The sequence below is a fragment of the Pseudophryne corroboree genome, chromosome 3, assembly GCF_028390025.1.
Source record: "Pseudophryne corroboree isolate aPseCor3 chromosome 3, aPseCor3.hap2, whole genome shotgun sequence".
NCBI classification, from domain to species: Eukaryota; Metazoa; Chordata; class Amphibia; order Anura; family Myobatrachidae; genus Pseudophryne; species Pseudophryne corroboree.
The window spans coordinates 169,273,189-169,295,538 of NC_086446.1; the positions used below are offsets into that span (position 1 = coordinate 169,273,189).

General features: G+C 46.9%; 1 protein-coding gene across 1 annotated transcript in view; it reads right to left on the reverse strand.

Annotated features, from left to right (window-relative positions):
* Positions 1-7,503, reverse strand: part of LOC135055022 (gastrula zinc finger protein XlCGF26.1-like) — a 41,178-nt gene extending 33,675 nt beyond the window's left edge. Inside the window, exon 1 of the mRNA XM_063958580.1 lies at positions 7,266-7,503. The gene's annotated coding sequence lies outside the window, so the exon portion shown is untranslated. The remainder of the gene's footprint in view (positions 1-7,265) is intronic.
* Between the last annotated feature and the right edge of the window lie 14,847 nt (positions 7,504-22,350).

The following is a 22,350-nucleotide window of genomic DNA, read 5'->3' on the forward strand; positions in this document are numbered from 1 at the left end:
CTGTAGCCGCAGGCACTACAATAGGCTGGTTCAGGTGAAACGCTGATACCACCTTAGGGAGAAAATGCGGACGCGTCCGCAGCTCTGCCCTATGTCGAATGGAAAATTAAATAAGGGCTTTTATAAAACAAAGCCGCCAGTTCAGATACTCTCCCGGCCGAAGCCAGGGCCAGTAACATAGTCACTTTCCATGTGAGATATTTCAAATCCACATTCTTTAGTGGTTCAAACCAATTGGATTTGAGGAAATCTAAAACTACATTTAGATCCCACGGTGCCACCTTAGGCACCACAGGAGGCTGTATATGCAGTACTCCTTTGATAAAAATCTGGACCTCAGGGACTGAGGCCAATTCTTTTTGGAAGAATATTGATAGGGCCGAAATTTGAACCTTAATAGATCCCAATTTGAGACCCATAGACAATCCTGATTGCAGGAAATGTAGGAAAACGACCCAGTTGAAATTCCTCCATCGGAGCACTCCGCTGCTCGCACCACGCAACATATTTTCGCCAAATACGGCGATAATGCTTCGCGGTGACTTCCTTCCTTGCCTTTATCAAGGTAGGAATGACTTCTTCTGGAATGCCTTTTCCTTTTAGGATCTGGCATTCAAACGCCATGCCGTCAAACGCAGCCGCGGTAAGTCTTGAAAAAGACAAGGACCCTGCTGAAGCAGGTCCCTTCTCAGAAGTAGAGGCCACGGATCGTCCGTGACCATCTCTTGAAGTTCCGGGTACCAAGTCCTTCTTGGCCAATCCGGAGCCACTAGTCTTACTCCTCTTTGCCGTATAATCCTCAATACCTTTGGTATGAGAGGCAGAGGAGGAAACACATATACCGACTGGTACACCCAAGGTGTTACCAGCGCGTCCACAGCTATTGCCTGCGGATCTCTTGACCTGGCGCAATACCTGTCCAGTGTTTTGTTGAGGCGAGACGCCATCATGTCCACCATTGGTTTTACCCAACGGTTTAATAGCATGTGGAAAACTTCTGGATGAAGTCCCCACTCTCCCGGGTGAAGGTCGTGTCTGCTGAGGAAGTCTGCTTCCCAGTTGTCCACGCCCGGGATGAATACTGCTGACAGTGCTATCACGTGATTCTCCGCCCAGCGAAGGATCCTGGCAGCTTCTGCCATTGCCCTCCTGCTTCTTGTGCCGCCCTGTCTGTTTACATGGGCGACTGCCGTGATGTTGTCCGACTGGATCAACACCGGTCTTCCTTGAAGCAGAGGTTCCGCCTGGCTTAGAGCATTGTAGATTGCTCTTAGTTCCAGAATGCTTATGTGAAGAGACTTTTTCAGGCTCGACCACACTCCCTGGAAATTTCTTCCCTGTGTGACTGCTCCCCAGCCTCTCAGGCTGGCATCCGTGGTCACCAGGATCCAATCCTGCATGCCGAATCTGCGGCCCTCCAATAGATGAGCCTCCTGCAACCACCACAGAAGGGATACCCTTGTCCTCGGCGACAGGGTTATCCGCAGGTGCATCTGAAGATGCGACCCTGACCATTTGTCCAACAGATCCCTTTGCATGGAATCTGCCGAAAGGGATTGCTTCGTAAGAAGCTACCATTTTTTCCCAGGACTCTTGTGCATTGATGTACAGACACCTTTCCTGGTTTTAGGAGGTTCCTGACCAGGTCAGATAACTCCTTGCTTTTTCTTCGGGAAGAAAACCTTTTTCTGAACTGTGTCCAGAATCATCCCCAGGAACAGCAGACGAGTTGTCGGCATTAATTGGGATTTTGGAATATTCAGAATCCATCCGTGCTGCTTTAGCACCTCTTGAGATAGTGCTAAACCCATCTCTAGCTGTTCTCTGGACCTTGCCCTTATTAGGAGATCGTCCTAGTATGGGATAATTAATACGCCTTTTCTTCGAAGAAGAAATATTATCTCGGCCATTACCTTTGTAAAGACCCGAGGTGCCGTGGACAAACCAAACGGCAGCGTCTGAAACTGATAGTGACAGTTTTGTACAACGAACCTGAGGTACCCCTGGTGTGAGGGGTAATTGGAACGTGGAGATACGCATCCTTGATGTCCAAGGATACCATAAAGTCCCCTTCTTCCAGGTTCGCTATCACTGCTCTGAGTGACTCCATCTTGAACTTGAACTTCTTTATGTACAGGTTCAAGGACTTCAGATTTAGAATAGGCCTTACCGAGCCATCCGGCTTCGGTACCACAAAAAGAGTGGAATAATACCCCTTCCCTTGTTGTAGAAGAGGTACCTTGACTATCACCTGCTGAGAATACAGCTTGTGAATGGCTTCCAAAACCGTCTCCCTTTCTGAGGGGGACGTTGGTAAAGCAGACTTCAGGAAACGGCGAGGTGGCTCTGTCTCTAATTTCAACCTGTACCCCTGAGATATTATCTGCAGGATCCAGGGATTTACCTGCGAGTGAGCCCACTGCGCGCTGTAATTCTTGAGACGACCGCCTACCGCCCCCGAGTCCGCTTGCGAAGCCCCAGCGTCATGCTGAGGCTTTTGTAGAAGCCGGGGAGGGCTTCTGTTCCTGGGAAGGAGCTGCCTGTTGCTGTCTCTTCCCTCGTCCTCTGCCTCGTGGCAGATATGAATAGCCCTTTGCTCTCTTATTTTTAAAGGAACGAAAGGGCTGCGGTTGAAAGGTCGGTGCCTTTTTCTGTTGGGGAGTGACTTGAGGTAGAAAGGTGGATTTCCCGGCCGTAGCCGTGGCCACCAAATCCGATAGACCGACCCCAAATAACTCCTCTACGCATCGCCTGTCCACTGTCGTGTCCATAAAGCTCTTCTGGCCGAAATGGACATAGCACTTACCCGTGATGCCAGTGTGCAGATATCTCTCTGTGCATCACGCATATAAAGAAATGCATCCTTTATTTGTTCTAACGACAGTAAAATATTGTCCCTGTCCAGGGTATCAATATTTTCGATCAGGGACTCTGACCAAACTACCCCAGCACTGCACATCCAGGCAGTCGCAATAGCTGGTCGTAGTATAACACCTGCATGTGTGTATATACCTTTTTGGATATTTTCCATCCTCCTATCTGATGGATCTTTAAGTGCGGCCGTCTCAGGAGAGGGTAACGCCACTTGTTTTGATAAGCGTGTTAGCGCTTTGTCCACCCTAGGAGGTGTTTCCCAGCGCTCCCTAACCTCTGGCGGGAAAGGGTATAAAGCCAATAACTTCTTTGAAATTAGCAGTTTTTTATCGGGGCACCCCACGCTTCATCACACACGTCATTTAATTCTTCTGATTCAGTAAAAACTACTGGTAGTTTTTTCACACCCCACATAATACCCTGTTTAGTGGTACCTGTAGTATCAGCTAAATGTAACATCTCCTTTATTGCCAAAATCATATAACGTGTGGCCCTACTGGAAAATACGGTTGATTCGTCACCTTCACCACCGGAATCAGTGCCTGTGTCTGGGTCTGTGTCGACCGACTGAGGCAAGGGGCGTTTTACAGCCCCTGACGGTGTTTGAGGCGCCTGGACAGGCACTAATTGAGTGTCCGGCCGCCTCATGTCGGCAAACGACTGCTTAAGCGAGTTGACGCTATCCCGTAATTCCACAAATAAAGGCATCCATTCTGGTGTCGACCCCCTAGGAGGTGACATCCTCATATTTGGCAATTGCTCCGCCTCCACACCAATAACGTCCTCATACATGTCGACACACACGTACCGACACACAGCAGACACACAGGGAATGCTCTATACGAAGACAGGACCCACTAGCCCTTTGGGGAGACAGAGGGAGAGTCTGCCAGCACTCACCAAAAAGCGCTATATATGACAGGGATAGCCTTATGATTAAGTGCTCCCTTATAGCTGCTTTTATATTAATATATTGCCATTTATTTTGCCCCCCCTCTCTGTTATACCCTGTTTCTGTAGTGCAGTGCAGGGGAGAGACCTGGGAGCCTTCCTGACCAGCGGAGCTGTGACAGAAAATGGCGCCGTGTGCTGAGGAGATAGGCCCCGCCCCTTTTTCGGCGGGCTCGTCTCCCGCTATTTAGTACATTTAGGCAGGGGTAAATATCTCCATATAGCCTCTGGGGCTATATGTGAGGTATTTTTAGCCTTTTTAAAGGTTTTCATTTGCCTCCCAGGGCGCCCCCCCCCCAGCGCCCTGCACCCTCAGTGACTGCCGTGTGAAGTGTGCTGAGAGGAAAATGGCGCACAGCTGCAGTGCTGTGCGCTACCTTAAGAAGACTGCAGGAGTCTTCAGCCGCCGATTCTGGACCTCTTCTTGCTTCAGCATCTGTGAGGGGGCCGGCGGCGTGGCTCCGGTGACCATCCAGGCTGTACCTGTGATCGTCCCTCTGGAGCTTCATGTCCAGTAGCCAAGAAGCCAATCCATCCTGCACGCAGGTGAGTTCACTTCTTCTCCCCTCTGTCCCTCGTTGCAGTGATCCTGTTGCCAGCAGGAATCACTGTAAAATAAAAAACCTAAGCTAAACTCTCTAAGCAGCTCTTTATGAGAGCCACCTAGAATTGCACCCTTCTCGGCCGGGCACAAAAATCTAACTGGAGTCTGGAGGAGGGTCATAGGGGGAGGAGCCAGTACACACCACCTGACCTGTAAAAGCTTTACTTTTGTGCCCTGTCTCCTGCGGAGCCGCTATTCCCCATGGTCCTTTCAGGAACCCCAGCATCCACTTAGGACGATAGAGAAATATTTTTATATATTTTTGCTGTGTTTTAGATTTTAAACCTACCGTATATACTCGAGTATAAGCCGACTTTTTCAGCACAGTTTTCTATGCTGAAAAAGCCCCCCTCGGCTTATACTCGAGTCAACGGCTGCAGCAGACGCCGTGGGCTGTGTGGGCGTCCGCTGCAGCCGGCTCCAGGGACAGACACTAGAGGTCATTATTGACCTCTAGTGTCTGTGCGGCGTTGCTATGGGAGAGACGTCATGACGTCTCTCCCATAGAGATGATCGGGTGCCGGGAAGCGGGCGCCGGCGCGGGCGGCCAGACGGAGCGGCGACCAGACGGAGCGGGGATCCAGATGGAGCGGCGGCCAGACGGAGCGGGGATCCAGATGGAGCGGCGGCCAGACGGAGCGGATGAACAGATGGAGCGGCGGCCAGACGGAGCGGAGCAGCGCAGCAGCAGAAGAAGCGGTCGGGAAGCAGGAGCGGGGCAGTGGTAAGTATTGTTTTAGTGTGTGTTTATGTTTGTAAGCTGCAAAGGGGGCACAGTAACAGGGGGCAAACAAAGGGGGCACAACAACTACTGGGGGCAAAGAAAGGGGGCACAACAACTACTGGGGGCAAAGAAAGGGGGCACCACAACTACTGGGGCAAAGAAAGAGGGGTCATAACTACTGTGGGCAATGAAAGAGGGGGCACAATACTGGGGGCAAAGAAGGGGCATAACTACTGGGGGCAAAGCAACGGGGGCATGTTTTTATCTGTCACTGGGGGTATATGTGGCACTGGGGGCACAACCCTAGAAACAAACATTACCCCCTGGCAACAAGCATAACACCTACCGCATAAAATCCCTGGCAACGAGCATGACACCCTGAGCATGAAAACCCCTGGCACCGTGCATTTCCCACCCTAGGCTTATACTAGAGTCAGTAATTTTTCCCAGTTTTTTGTGGTAAAATTAGGTGCCTCGGCTTATATTCGGGTCGACTTATACTCGAGTATATACGGTATATCAATTTTATTTTTTATTGTGTCTTGACTTTTACAATACTGGATGATGATCAATTTTTCATTAGCACTGGTCCACATTATTCTTTGATATAGTTTCTTTAATTGACAATTCAACTGAACTCTTTCTGTTAAGAGCATAGGGTAAATGTAATAGGGTCTCAAGTTGCCAGAGATCCGGGATTTCATCTGAGAATGGCTGTATACTTAAAGCGGCAATTATTTACAATTGCCACTTTAAAACTACAACCATAATGCATAAAATAAAGGTGAGATAAGGTGTGTACACACGGTCCGATTTTTCTTACGATTTTGACAATATAGTGAAAATATTGCGCATATCGCACCGTGTGCATAGTCCTTGCAATGCCGATGCACAGTCCCACAGGCTCGGCAACGCAAGGAAAAACAGGCTGTAAAGGCAGCCCAACACTGACTATATCGACGGGGCCAGTCTCTGGCCCCATCGAATAGTCAATCTCGGGCATACGGTGCATCGTGCACCAGTAGGCCACCATCAAATAATAGCTGGGTTTCCACCATCAAAACTTCCGATACAATAGTTACCAACCATTGCATCAAAAACCATGACTAAGAAAAAATAAATTAAAAAAAGACATTGTGATGAATGAAGCATACGTCAAAAACCATGCTAACGCAACCCACAAACATTCTTGATGATTAATAGCTGTATTCAGAAATTTGACCTCCATCCTTAAAGGGGAGTTGCAGATGTGTCACAAGGTGAGAGACTGCCAGTGCTGAAAGAAGGGTGGTACGGAGTACCATTAAGAAATCTAGTGGTGGTCCGCAGTACCACCAGCCCCGAGATGGGGCATTTTTGTTTGTGGGACATAAAATGGTGTCAGTGGCATAACATGTAATAGGCATTACGGTGTGTGGTATAAGATGTAAGGCATTATAGTGTGTGGCATAATGTGGCCATGCCCCTATTATCATGTAGCCACTCCCCTAGTTTTGTGTGACCACGCCCATTTCTATTAGCAGTACCACTAAGAAAAAATGTCTACTTGCGCCACTAGAGACAGCTAGAGAGGAGCATATAGCATTTGGTTAGGACGAGAGCTGGAACACTGATAAAGAAGTGAGTAATGAATATGGTCGATAATTGAATAATAATAATTTGAGTTACGTTATTTCCCAACCTGATTTTCACAAGGAGAAACACTTCTGTTTTTCACTATTACACTTTACAAAGCAAAATAGAGTTGGTGTGAATTATAATAGTACTGGAGCATTTGTAGGAATAACACAAACGAGTGAACGTATGTGAAAAATGTGTCAGGGTGATGGCTATGGAAGTTGTAAAAAGACAGCAAGGACATACAGCATACCTCCCAACATGACCCTCTCCAGGAGGGACACAAAGCTCTGCTTCTGGACTTTTCTCTTAGTTTATGATTGCCGTCACCTGTTTTGAACAGGTTAATGGTAAGAGGTTTTTCATCACAGGTGATGGCAATCATAAATTAAGAGGGAAGTCCAGGAGCAGAGCATTCTGTCCCTCCTGGAGAGGGTCATGTTGGGAGGTATGCATACAGTACATTCCTATAGCATTATTGTATGTATGGGTTACCTGAGGTTATTCTCCACTCCAAATGTAGCAGTGTTTTTTTTGTTTTTCCTTCTAAGCCTGTCAACAGGAAATGGCCTCGTAGTATAAGATAGAGCAGTAGCAAAATAAAGTGCAGCGGCGCCCAGCCAGCGAGCAGCTGTGTAGGGGAAGGAGAAGTGGAAGGGGTCCTGCTGCCGGCTGATTACACCATGTGACCACCCAGTCTCTAAGGAAGTGGATGCCATTGGTTGGTGCCGCAGCAGCGAAGGCTGAAACGTGTACTGAGTTCAGACATCACGGTCATGTGATCTGCTGTTAATGAGGGCTCCTCTCAGTCTAGTTTCTCTTCGTGCTTATCATGGGCACATCACATCATGGATAGAGGCGGCCTTGTTAAAAGCAACAACAACAAAAAAAGAGTACTATTTGCTAGTATTGTGTGTTATATCAGTTCTTTTTGCATTGTCTGGCTCTCCAGTTTTTGTGAATGATGAGTCCCAGACAGTTTATGTTGCAGACTTCACAGTGGTAATGCATGATTGCACTTGTTATCTTGTGTGTGTCACCTGTACTAGTGTGTTGCAGTTGGGAAAACTTAAAATTCTGTATATGTAAAAAGAGCGCTCTAAAAAGTGTAATCAGTGTAGGGGCACGTACTGTAGCCATTGGAAATGTTACTTTTAAAAGGTTTAAAAGAAATGTCGCAACCGTTTTTACTAAAAAAAACATTCAACATTGTTCAACTATTGCTACTGTACATTTTTTTTTTTTAAACCTTTCAGAAGTAACATTTGAAATGGTTATGTGCCCACACTCAAGTTAATCACTTTATAGAGTGCTCGTTTTATTTATACATGATTGTACTGTATACTGTAGTTCAACAGCTGCTGTCTAATGCACTGTCTCACACAATGGGGCTAAATTCAGATATGGTGATTCAGACCTGATCAATGCTGTGCGTTTTCGCACAGCCGGCGATCAGGTCATAACTGCACATGCGTATGCACCGCGATGCACACGCACGTTGGAGAACAACAACAGGCATTGCCGGTCAGCGATGGGATGGTGCGAAAAATCAGATCGCAGGGGCGTTCGCAAGGTGATTGACAGGAGGAGGCCGTCTGGGTGGTAACTGACCGCTTACTGGGAGTGTCCAAAAAACGCAGACGTGCCCCAGCGTTTTCAGGGAGGGTGTCTGACGTCCACTGCGGCCCCGAACAGCCTCTTCTGATCGCACTGTAGGAGTGAGTCCTGGGCTGCGCAGATACTGCACATGGTGGATTTTTGCAGCTCAGCGTACACATGGGATCGCACACTTGAATGGTGAATTTACACTCCCCCTGGGGGCGACAACTATCTGAACGCAGGACAGCAAAGTTAGCAGCCCAGCGATCAGGTCTGAATCACCCCCACTGCTTCTTCCTTGGAAGCAGCAGTGATAGTTCTGTATTGTAATGCAGCAGCGGGAGGTGACTATTACAAGTAGACGCCTCCTGCTTCAGTAGTGATTGAACCTGTGTCCTAGGGCACTAATAGAGACACCCAAGCATCTCGTTGCAGAAGCCAGGAAATCTCTGTGCAATCACAGAGATCCCTGGCCTCTTCCCTCGCCCTAAACGGTGGCAACAAACCTCCATTTTGGGAAATGGAAACTGATGCTGCCCTCTCCACATTTGGCAGTAGACTGCAATTATTGACTGTCTACACCCTAGTCCTGCTTCACAGGATCCTTTCACTCACGTGCAGAATGGGTCCTGCGCATGCACAAAGTACCAATAATAGGTACTTTGCAGCGCAGGATGGCACTCCATCCACATCTGAATCATTCCAAATCTCTCTAATGTACTCTCTCATGCAGGCATTTACTCTCTCAGTCACACTCTCACATGCACTTTCTCACATAGGGGCAGATGTACTAAGGCTTGTAGAGTAATAAAGTACCAGCCATTCAGCTCCTGACATTTTTCATACACTTTATTGCTTTCCAAGACTTATATGCCCTACACACATGCCGATATTCTGAAAGATATGAACGATCTCGTTCATAAATGAACGAGAACTCGTTAATATCTTTCAGTGTGGAGACTCCAGCGATGAACGATGCGCGGCCCCGCGCTCGTTCATCGCTGATCTCCCGTCGGCTGTGCATGCAGGCCAATATGGACGAGATCGTCCATATTTGCCTGCAAGTCTACGGTGACGGGGGGAGTGAAGAAACTTCACTCCCCCCGTCACTGCCCCCCCGCCGCCGGGTCGCCCGTATCGGCCGTCGGGCACCGCGGCGGCACCTCGTTAAATGTGTAGGGCCCATTAGAACAACTCTCTCTCCCTCCCCCCCCCCCGCATCTCCTTTTCAACACTCACACACTGTGCTTCCTGAACTTGCAAGTATGCTTGTGCAAACTTTCTCATGCACTCTCACATGTACTATTGCAGTGCACGCTCTCTAACACATACAGTAGATAATCTGTCTTTAATCACTTAACTGGCATGGTCAAATCGCATGCAACTGGTTACTGCACCACCCAACTGTGTTCCCCAGTTTTTTATTTGGCGATCCATTCATGGCGAGGTGCATAATATAATATTTGGCGACTTCATAGCTTTTTGTGTAAAAAGAAAATAAGTAAATATTGTCTTTTGCTGTGGAACTACAAGTCCCAGCAAGCCTCCCCATATGCTGGTACTTGGAGAACCACAAGTACCAGCATGCGGACCATTAAAGGACCCACTAGTACCTGTAGCTCCATAACAAAAGAAATATTCAAATAAAGACAATACACACTGTGAAAGTAAAACTTTAATAAATCACTGTTACACACACACACAGACACATATCCCACACACAGACACATATCCCACACCGCAATTCACAACGTAAACCTCACACCCCCATCTGATGAAGCATCGGAAGCACTGTGTCTCTGTACTGAACACATACCTCAGGCATGTCCAAACTGCGGCCCTCCAGCTGTTGAGAAACTACACATCCCAGCATGCCATGACACAGCTTTAGCATTCTCTGACAGCAAAACTGTGTCAGGGCATGCTGGGATATGTAGTTTCACAACAGCTGGAGGGCCACAGTTTGGACATGCCTGACATACCTCAGGGCAGATGACAGGTGCTGTTAATTAGCCTAGCTTCTGGCTAACAACTGATTGAGGAAAACTTGGACTGGATCCTTCAGTCCTGCTGCTGCTCTAAACCTGGGAAATCCTGATGTTACCTCATTACCATTAACGCATGCCCCCCAACATGACCCTCTCCTGCTTCTAGACTTTTCTCTTAATTTGTGATTGCCCTCACCTGTGTTGAACAGGTTATTGGATAAGTAAGGTATTTCAGCACAGGTGATGGCAATCATAAATTAAGAGGGAAGTCCAGGAGCAGAGCATTGTGTGCCTCCTGGAGAGGGTCATGTTGGGAGGTATGTTAACTTCATGTGGAACTTTGCTGCACCTGCCACACTGAATAACCCCCCAATGTACACTGAGATATTTTGTTGCCACCTGTCCTCAAAGCACCCCAAATAATCTAATTTTGCATGCCATGGAGTATGTGACAAAGCCATGCGTCTTGCCATAGACTTTTTTACAAATTTATGAAACTTATTTGCATTGCTAAAGTGACAAAATTACAATGAAAGGGTATCTTGGACAATAGAGTACTGCATACTTGCCTGCTTTTGAAAACTAGTTTCAGGGAGATTGTAGGTGTAAGCAGAATGCTTTGTGTCATGCTCGACCCAAAGGGTGCGTCTAACTTCACCTATGGGTGTGTCTATTGCCACAATGGGGCGTGTCCTTCATTGTTAGGCGCTCACTCCAGTGACTATATGGCATATCTCCCAACTTTTGTCACTATGAAAGAGTGAAATATATGCGCGCGCGCCCATAAAAGGAGTGTGGCCTATTAAAAGGGGCGTGCCTTTGCGGGAGGGCCCGTGAATGTGATCCACACCCCATTTTCGTCACTGAGGGGGCATGCCCAGCGCTCTGTGAGCTACTGGCATGCCCCCTCTCCTATCTCCAGTGAATAGACGCTGTGCGACGGAGACGAGTGCCCAGCCAAAGGTGTGGCTGCCTTAACATATTACTGAACTAGTTACTCCTGCAGTCCCTATGTGGATATAAGTACTGGGAGGTGGTCTGTAAAGTCTTGGCTGGGTGCTCGTCTCCGTCGACCAGAGCCACCGGAGAATCTGTGCGACGGAGACGAGCACCCAGTCAAGGGCGCGGGCGCCAATTACATATTGCCGAATCAGCTACTCTTGTAGTCATCCCTAGTGCAGTGAAGCCGGGGAGTGCACAAAGTAGTGGACCGGCACGCCAGCCGATATCCTCCGATGGGGACGCCGTCCATACCATCAATTGGAACTGGACCTGCCTCTCCAAAGCAGGAGAGCTATTCATTCGGTAAGCGTATCCAAGTTTCAAGAATATTATACCAAAGATTGGGGCATATCAATATTGCTATCCTCTGGAATTGTTTGGAACTGTCATTTAAAATGTAACGCATGTTGTGGAGAATTGTATTGGTGTAGATACATTCAGTTTAAATAATTGCAACATAGTATGCTGATATTGCAAGTGTATCCACCCCGTACAGCTGAAATTGTTACATGAAGTGCTATTATTGTCTTGTATGATCTCTGAGAGTGTTAAGTAAAAGAAATAATGAGTATATGTGGTTTTAAATGTGATTTTATGGTTGATCTTAATTGTTTAATAAATACTCTTTGTTATTGGACAGCGCTTTCATAATTTATTCACTATCCCTATAACACTGACCCTATCCCTATAACGCTGACACTATACTATACTATAACGCTGACCCTATCCCTATAATGCTGACCCTATCCCAATAACGCTGACACTATACTATACTATACTATACTATACTATAACACTGACCCTATCCCTATAATGCTGACCCTATCCCTATAACGCTGACACTATACTATACTATAACACTGACCCTATCCCTGTAACGCTGACCCTATCCTTGTAACGCTGACCCTATCCCTATATCGCTGACACTATACTATACTATAATGCTGACCCTGGCCCTATAACGCTGTCCCTGTAACACTGTCCCTGTAACTCTGACCTTATAACGCTGACCCTGGCCCTATAACGCTGTCCCTATCCCTGTAACACTGACCCTGTCCCTGTAACTCTGACCTTATAACGCTGACCCTGGCCCTATAACGCTGTCCCTGACCCTATAACACTGACCCTATACTATAACTCTGACCCTATAACGCTGACTCTGGCCCTATAACGCTGACCCTATCCCTGTAATACTAACCCTATACTATAAATTGACCCAGTTCCTATAACGCTGACCCTGTACTATAACACTGACCGTCCCCCTGTAACTCTGACCCAGTCCCTATAACTCTGACCCTATAACGCTGACTCTATACTATAATTCTGACACTATCCCTATAATTCTGACACTAGCCCTGTAACACTGACACTATCCCTGTAACACTGTCCCTGTTCCTATAATACTGTCAGTGCTCCCCCTAGGATGAGTGATAGTCAGCTTGGGCAGCAATAACATGTAATCACTCAGCACCCATCACTCAGTACCCACTTTGTTAATTTTCTTCAGCCCTGTCCTGATCTCCCCACCCCAGCCACATGGACCCCATCCAAGACGCAGGCTGGCTTTTTTGGATACCTTACATTCTGTGCTGATGCCGCCACTGGTGATGAGGTCTCTGCAGCCGCCACTGATGGAGTCTCTGCTTCCACCGCTGCTGGGGTCTCCGCTGCCGCCGCTGCCGAGGTCTCCGCTGCCTTCACTGCTGGGGACTCAGCTGCTGCCGCCGCGCACACAGCCTCCCTGCCAGCTGCGCACGATAACCCTGCGGTGGCCAGCAATAAAGCAATGGTGGTCATTCCGAGTTGTTCGCTCGCAAGCTGCTTTTAGCAGCTTTGCACACGCTAAGCCGCCGCCTACTGGGAGTGAATCTTAGCATAGTAAAATTGCGAACGAAAGATTAGCAGAATTGCGAATAGACACTTCTTAGCAGTTTCTGAGTAGCTCCACACTTACTCGGCAACTGCGATCAGTTCAGTCAGTTTCGTTCCTGGTTTGACATCACAAACACTCCCAGCGTTCGCCCAGACACTCCCCCGTTTCTTCAGACACTCCCGCGTTTTTCCCAGAAACGGCAGCGTTTTTTCACACACACCCATAAAACGGCCAGTTTCCGCCCAGAAACACCCACTTCCTGTCAATCACATTACGATCACCAGAACGAAGAAAAAACCTCGTTATGCCGTGAGTAAAATACCTAACTGCATAGCAAATTTACTTGTCGCAGTGTGAACATTGCGCATGCGCAATTAGCGGAAAATTGCTGCGATGCAAAGAAAATTACCGAGCGAACAACTCGGAATGAGGGCCAATATCCAGGCCCGGCCCACGGTACTTCCCAACTGGCGCATACGCAGTCCGCATAGTCTCAATAAAATAGTTTAAAAACCGGATGAACTGGGCAGATTTGCGGGGCAGCGGGAGGTTGAGGTCAAAACCGGGAGCCTCCCGCTGAATGCGGGAGGGTAGGCAAGTCTGAGTAGCACTCTATGCTATACACAGCCCCTCCATCTTACACCCAGCAGCACATTACACTACATTTTACACAGCCCGCTCCCCCCCATATTACACCCAGTAGTACTATACAAAGCCCCCCATATTACACCCAGCAGCACATTACACTACATTTTACACAGCCCCCTCCCCCCCATATTACACCTAGTAGCACTATACACAGCCCCCTCCCCCCCATATTACACCTAGTAGCACTATACACAGCCCCCTCCCCCCATATTACACCTAGTAGTAGTGATGAGCGGATTCGGTTTTACTCGGTTTTACTTGGTTTTACTCGGTTCTCAAAACGGCATCTTATTGGCTCACGGATGTCACGTGTTTTGGATAGCCAATAAGATGCCGTTTTGAGAACCGAGTAAAACCGAGTAAAACCGAACCTCGCTCATCACTACCTAGTAGCACTATACACGATACACAGCTCCCCCATATTACACCCAGCAGCACATTACACTACATTTTACACAGCCCCCTCCCCCCATATTACATCCAGTAGCACTATACACAGCCCCCTCCCCCCATATTACACCCAGTAGCACTATACTCAGCCCCTCCATCTTACACCCAGCAGCACATTACACTACATTTTACACAGCCCCCTCCCCCCCATATTACACCCATTAGTACTATACAAAGCCCCCCCATATTACACCCAGCAGCACATTACACTACATTTTACACAGCCCCCTCCCCCCCATATTACACCTAGTAGCACTATACACAGCCCCCTCCCCCCATATTACACCTAGTAGCACTATACACAGCCCCCTCCCCCCCATATTACACCTAGTAGCACTATACACAGCCCCCTCCCCCCCATATTACACCTAGTAGCACTATACACAGCCCCCTCCCCCCCATATTACACCTAGTAGCACTATACACAGCCCCCTCCCCCCCATATTACACCTAGTAGCACTATACACGATACACAGCTCCCCCATATTACACCCAGCAGCACATTACACTACATTTTACACAGCCCCCTCACCCCATATTACACCCAGTAGCACTATACACAGCCTCCTCCCCCCATATTACACCCAGTAGCACTATACACAGCCCCTCCATCTTACACCCAGCAGCACATTACACTACATTTTACACAGCCCCCTCCCCCCCATATTACACCCATTAGTACTATACAAAGCCCCCCCATATTACACCCAGCAGCACATTACACTACATTTTACACAGCCCCTTCCCCCCATATTATACCCAGTAGCACTATACACGGCCCCCTCCCCCCCATATTACACCTAGTAGCACTATACACAGCCCCCTCCCCCCATATTACACCTAGTAGCACTATACACGATACACAGCTCCCCCATATTACACCCAGCGGCACATTACACTACATTTTACACAGCCCCCTCCCCCCATATTACACCCAGTAGCACTATACACAGCCCCTCCATCTTACACCCAGCAGCACATTACACTACATTTTACACAGCCCCCTCCCCCCCATATTACACCCATTAGTACTATACAAAGCTCCCCATATTACACCCAGCAGCACATTACACTACATTTTACACAGCCCCCTCCCTCCATATTACACCCAGTAGCACTATACACAGCCCCCTCCCCCATATTACACCCAGTAGCACTATACACAGCCCCCTCCCCCCATATTACACCCAGTAGCACTATACACAGCCCCCTCCCCCCATATTACACCCAGTAGAACTATACACAACCCCCTCCCCCCATATTACACCCAGTAGCACTATACACAGCCCCTCCATCTTACACCCAGCAGCACATTACACTACATTTTACACAGCCCCCTCCCCCCATATTACACCCAGTAGCACTATACACAGCCCCCTCCCCCCATATTACACCCAGTAGCACTATACACAGCCCCTCCATCTTACACCCAGCAGCACATTACACTACATTTTACACAGCCCCCTCCCCCCCATATTACACCCATTAGTACTATACAAAGCCCCCCCATATTACACCCAGCAGCACATTACACTACATTTTACACAGCCCCCTCCCCCCCATATTACACCCATTAGTACTATACAAAGCCCCCCCATATTACACCCAGCAGCACATTACACTACATTTTACACAGCCCCTTCCCCCCATATTACACCCAGTAGCACTATACACGGCCCCCTCCCACCCCATATTACACATAGTAGCACTATACACAGCCCCCTCCCCCCATATTACACCTAGTAGCACTATACACAGCCCCCTCCCCCCATATTACACCAAGTAGAACTATACGCAGCCCCCCCATATTACACCCAGCAGCACATTACACTACATTTTACACAGCCCCCTCCCCCCCATATTACACCCAGTAGCACTATACACAGCCCCCCATATTACACCCAGCAGCACATTACACTAAATTTTACACAGCCCCCTCCACCCCCATATTACACCCATTAGTACTATACAAAGCCCCCCCCATATTACACTACATTTTACACAGCCCCCTCCCCCCATATTACACCCAGTTGCACTATACACAGCCCCCTCCCCCATATTACACCCAGTAGCACTATACACAGCCCCCTCCCCCCATATTACACCCAGTAGCACTATACACAGCCCCCTCCCCCCCATATTACACCCAGTAGAACTATACACAGCCCCCCCATATTACACCCAGCAGCACATTACACTACATTTTACACAGCCCCCTCCCCCCATATTACACCCAGTAGCACTATACACAGCCCCCTCCCCCCATATTACACCCAGTAGCACTATACACAGCCCCCTCCCCCCCATATTACACCCAGTAGCACTATACACAGCCCCCTCCCCCCCATATTACACCCAGTAGAACTATACACAGCCCCCCATATTACACCCAGCAGCACATTACACTACATTTTACACATTACACCCAGTACAGACAGCACCCACCTGGCTTTTGTTGCTGCCTCCTGTGAAGAGCAGGGATCCGGCCCATGGACAGTGGGTTGAGTCTATATCGGAGTGGCAGAAGGGACCTTCTGACGTACCTAGGGAAGGAGACACGTCACCAGGGGGAGGAGCTACGGCCAAACAGGGGATCCGAAAAGTACCCTCGCGGGCTCGCTTCGCTCGCCACGCTTCGGGCTCGGTGTCTCGCTCCGCTTCGCTTGCCACCTGATTACTAAAGGTAATAGCTGGTGGCGTGGATAGTAGAGGAACTATCCCGCTGGCCTAGCTCCTCCCCCTTGTGTCGTGACTCCTCCCCCAGACGGAAAAGGTCCCTTAGCCCACTTGATTCTAGCATCTACCATGGACAGTGAGGTGGGGGGAGGCAGATCACGGCAGGCACATGGCAGGAACCAGGAAGAGGAAGGCTGGCCTGTTACATGCAGTGTGTGAGTGTGATGGGCGGGGCCAGCCACAGCGATGCAGAGCCCTGGCTGCCGGGCTACAGTATGTGCTTCGGTGAATAGGCAGCTGCTCTGCTCTCATTAGTCCCCCGACACTGCTCCTGACGCTCAGACTGTCCGGCTCCATACTGCACAAGACGGCCACTGCTACCCACAAACCCGCGGTGCGGTGGCCGGCCATGACCTTTCCCTTGCAGCCCACCCCGCATTGCCGGACTCGCGCATGCGCAGTCCGGATATTCAGGTAGGAGCTCTTAAAAACCGGGAGGGCTGGCAATGTGTGCGGGGCAGCGGGAGGCTCATTGAAATATCGGGAGCCTCCCGCTGAATGCGGGAGGGTAGGCAAGCCTGGAGTACTGTGCAATTTAGACAATAACTTATGTAAGGAGGCAAAAGATGGAGGTCTTTACAAGTGAGCCATACTGTGTGGCACATATCATTGTGCTTAATCTGTAACTTTACACCAATTCCTTTGCAAAACAAATTCTAATTTAGCATGCCTAGCATAGAAACATAGAAACATAGAATTTGACGGCAGATAAGAACCACTTGGCCCATCTAGTCTGCCCCCTTTTTTTTTTTTTTTTTTATCCTTTGGGTAATCTCAACCCTTTTTGAACCTTAATTCTTTGTAAGGATATTCATATAATATATGATATATATATATATTTTGGTGACATATGCTGAGCACATTGTATGTTACAAGAGATACATTGATGATCTCTTTATCATCTGGCGGGGATCCGCCGAATCCTTTCAGACCATGGTGGACACCCTTAATGCTCTTAATAGTCCAATTAGATTGACAGCTACAATAAGTGAGTTGACTATCAACTTTTTGGACATTACCATATACAAAGATCCATCATCACCATCAATGCTTGATTATACTCTATATCGTAAGCCCACTGACCGAAATACCCTTTTATGGGCATCTAGCCATCACCCGGATAAGTTAAAATCTAATTTACCTGTCTCTCAATTTCTTCGGATATTAAGAAACAACTCTAATGACATCAATGCTGACACACAACTGCTTGAGTGCAGACAACGCTTCATTGAACGAGGATATACAGCTCCAGTGGTGGATAAGTGTTTGATCAAAGCACGTAAAATACACAAGAAAAGCATCAGCAGCAGAGATAAGAACCGCGACCGCATAATATTCAAGACCAGTTGTAACACCAGTTTGCATACGGTGGAGAAAGCAATAAAGAAAAATTGGTCCATGATCAGTACTGACCCCAAATTCAAGAAGGTTGGCAGCAAACCACCTTTATTGAGTGTACAAAGAGGATCTAACCTGAAGGATATGCTGATGAGACCAACCATGCGACCAACAACGACGACTGTCAATACCTGGTTGAATGTAAATCCAGGATGCTTCAAATGCTTGAAATGCATGACCTGCAGAGCTATGATAACCGGGCGATTTTTCAACCACCCACTATATGGCATAAAAGTGCAGCTACGGCACCATCTGACATGTTTAATGGACCATGTAGTCTACTATCTCACCTGTCCATGTGGGAAGATGTACGTGGGAAAACTATCAGAACGTATCGTGAACGAATTAATCAACACAGGTCCTCAATGTCCTCAATACAATTGGCACTCACCAGCGGTAAAACAGATAAACCTGTGGCACTTCATTTTATGCAGATGAAACATCAGGTTGCCACATTACGTCATATGATCATTGACTGGATCCCGCCACCCCAACGGGGGGGAGACAGAGGTCTATTGCTCCTAAAAAGGGAAGCGTATTGGATCCACTATTTGGGAACTGTGTCACCAAGAGGGCTAAATGAACAGAACCATCTAAGTATTTTTCTTTAAGTATGTTTCTTGAAATATTTTGGACATTGGGTTCTAATTAAGTTCAAGTTTGAGATCTTTGACTATTCAACGATTGATTCTATAAAGGGGTTGTCCACCATGGTTGTCCAGCGATTCAGTCTAATTGTTTGATTTTAATAGTAATATGTTACTTAGTACCATATTATTTGTATGTTTATATGTATTGATATCGGATTTTCACTATGTTGGCTTGAACCAGTGTGGAACTACTGACACCAGCATGAGCGGCTAACTTAAAAAGATTAATAAGATTTGACCAAAGATATACTAGTGCAAACACAGACATAGCCACTCACATTTGACTTGATGTTGATATATTAATATGAAGACATATGAAGCATTATATAGCATATTTATGCTGCGCTCCGGTATTCACATGACTATCCGGAAATGACTATTTTTTGATATGAGACGCGGAAGCGCCTTGCGGGTCACCCGCGGCTTGCGTTCCACTAGTTATCTAGTGTTGAACGATGAAACCGGAAGGGGTAATAGTAATTAGAGATGGCGGAAGTACCATGCGGGTCACCGGCGGCGTGCGTTCCACCAGTCTATCGATTCCAAACAGGGAATGAGGTGAGCGCCACTACAATTTCTAATATGCTGTACATAGATAGGTTAAACTACATGTTTGAGAGGTGTAGCATGCTATTTGTGTTTGCCAATTATATAATCTAACGGATTGAACATTTTGATTGTAATTGGTTGATGGAGTCATGGGCGGGCTCTGTGGGGGTACTTGTAGTTCCACACTGAGGTTATTTGGTTTGTGATTCTGACGATTGTACACACTGGTCTGGAAAAAGGTCCGGTATGGGACCGAAACGTCGACCAACCACGATTAAGCTGCTGATGTGAGATTTGATAAACAATTTTTTTGCATTACAAGTCTGGTGAGTGCCTTCCTTATATTGAACTGAATGTATAACGGGACCTTGCGGATACAAGTTTCTCCCTGGAATTTTGGCACCCCAGCAGATAACTTTGGATATATAGTGAGTGCCACTTTATCTGTTCCAAAATATGTGATGATATCATTGTGATATATATGTAAGTGAGCACCCTGCATTGAACATTAGGACTAATAAGTTCTACCGTTGGATGGATCATTATAAGCTTTTTTGGAGATTGAGATGGTGAATACATTTTACAAGTTGTCAGGAATCCTTACTTTTATGACCTAGTTCATGGTATTTTAAATTATTTGTGTGTTGACTGAATCGCTGGATAAGATAAGATATTGTTCATAGTCTCGCCTGGTATAGAATGTCTCAAAGTAGTGGCATTCTAGATGAGAATTCATTAAGTGAAGCTGAAAATGCATTAGTTAGTTTCACTGATTACGACATTGAAAAAGTTCTATTCAATCAAACAGATTTTGAGCAGCTGCCAGCTCGAACACCATTAGATCTCTTTCACAAGCTTAACAAATTAAAGAAGAGGGAAATTGATTTAACCCTTCATGGGCAGTTTCTTTCCGAATATTACCGGAAAAAAAGAATCCCCAGGGGATTTAGAATCGCCAATATTCCCACAATTGGCAGAAAAAATCCATCGTTTTGTGTTAAGTGGTGTGGAATATTAAACAAATGTTCGTCTGACTTATTGGTGCTTGTGGTGGAGGAAGTATGGATAGAACTTAAAAAGGTGAAAAGTGACATTGAGACGTTTGAACGTGAATATACTTCCAGTTTGAAGGCTGACAAATCAGAAAACTGGCTAGAGAAAATCAAATTACAGATTGATAAATACAGAACTGATTTGCTAGCATTCAAAAGGAAGAAATGGGAAACTGTTGAATCTGACTATCAACAACACTCAGTATATAAGTGGCTATCTGGGGAGGATCAAACCACCAGATGGCGACATAACCGACAAGGTAGATATAATCAGAGACAACAAAGATTTAATTATTCACAAGGTTATTCCTCGTCTGACTCTGAGTTCACTGATACTATACCGCCATCTGGAGCTGGAGCTTCATCCTCTTTTTTAGGACCAGGCACCAGAGCTCGGAGGGCCAAAGTCGCTACAGGCGACCCCACCCGCGGAGGGGGAGGATCAAAAACACGGGGACGAGGAGGGAGAGGTTCCCGAACTTAATATTTAATCTGTCTACTCATGTGCTATCTGAGGCAGAAACTTCATTATTGAATAAAGGCCTCTCGTTTGTTCCAACTTGCCATTTTAAACCCTTTAAGTGGTCAATTGAGCGATATAAGATGGGACGCCAATTGCGTCTTAGGGAGTTCTTTGACAATAAATTTGTCAACAATCAGCCACAGCTTGATACTCAGACACGACCATTGGGGTTGTTTAAGAATTCAAGCAAATTTGATCCGGTATCTAATAATGCAAGTTTAAAAATCTTTTTACAGGTGATAGACAATGAGATTCAGAAAAGTAATAAGGACAATGAAGGCTATTCTAATTTATCCAATGCTGAATGGCAAGCATTTAGACAGTTAAAACAAAACACTAGCCTGGTAATTAGGAATGCTGATAAGGGAGGAGCAGTAGTCCTTCAGGACTTTGCGGATTATGATCTTGAAATTAAAACACAATTGTCTGATGTTAACACCTACATGCAAGTCCCCTATAATCCCATTCCTAGATTTAAAAAGGAGGTTGACAATCTGTTGACACAGGCATTACGATGTGCATGGATTAATGATGATGCCTTCGATTATCTATCGGTGACTCATCCTATATGTCCTATTATCTACACCCTCCCAAAGGTGCACAAATCCTTGGTAAAACCCCCAGGGAGACCGATAATATCTGCACAAGGGTCATTGCTGCAACCGTTGGCACGGTTTGTCGATCATTTTCTACAACCATGTGTGAAGATGATGGACAGCTATATCCGCGATACAGGTGATCTCCTGGGGGTTTTATCTCGGATTACTGATGATGTATCCTCCTGCCTCTTAGCAACTCTAGATGTTACATCATTATACACCATGATCCCTCATGAAGAAGGGATAGCTGCTGTAAGAGAAGCACTGATCAAGGGACCTTATGAGGGTCCACCCATTGAATTTGTTCTGAGTCTGATTAGGTTAGTACTTACATGTAACCATTTTCAATACCAGGACGAGTACTATGTACAGTTGGCGGGCACCGCTATGGGTTCTAATTTGGCCCCGGTGTTCGCCAATCTGTACATGGCAAAATATGAACAAGATAATATTTTGGTGACATATGCTGAGCACATTGTATGTTACAAGAGATACATTGATGATCTCTTTATC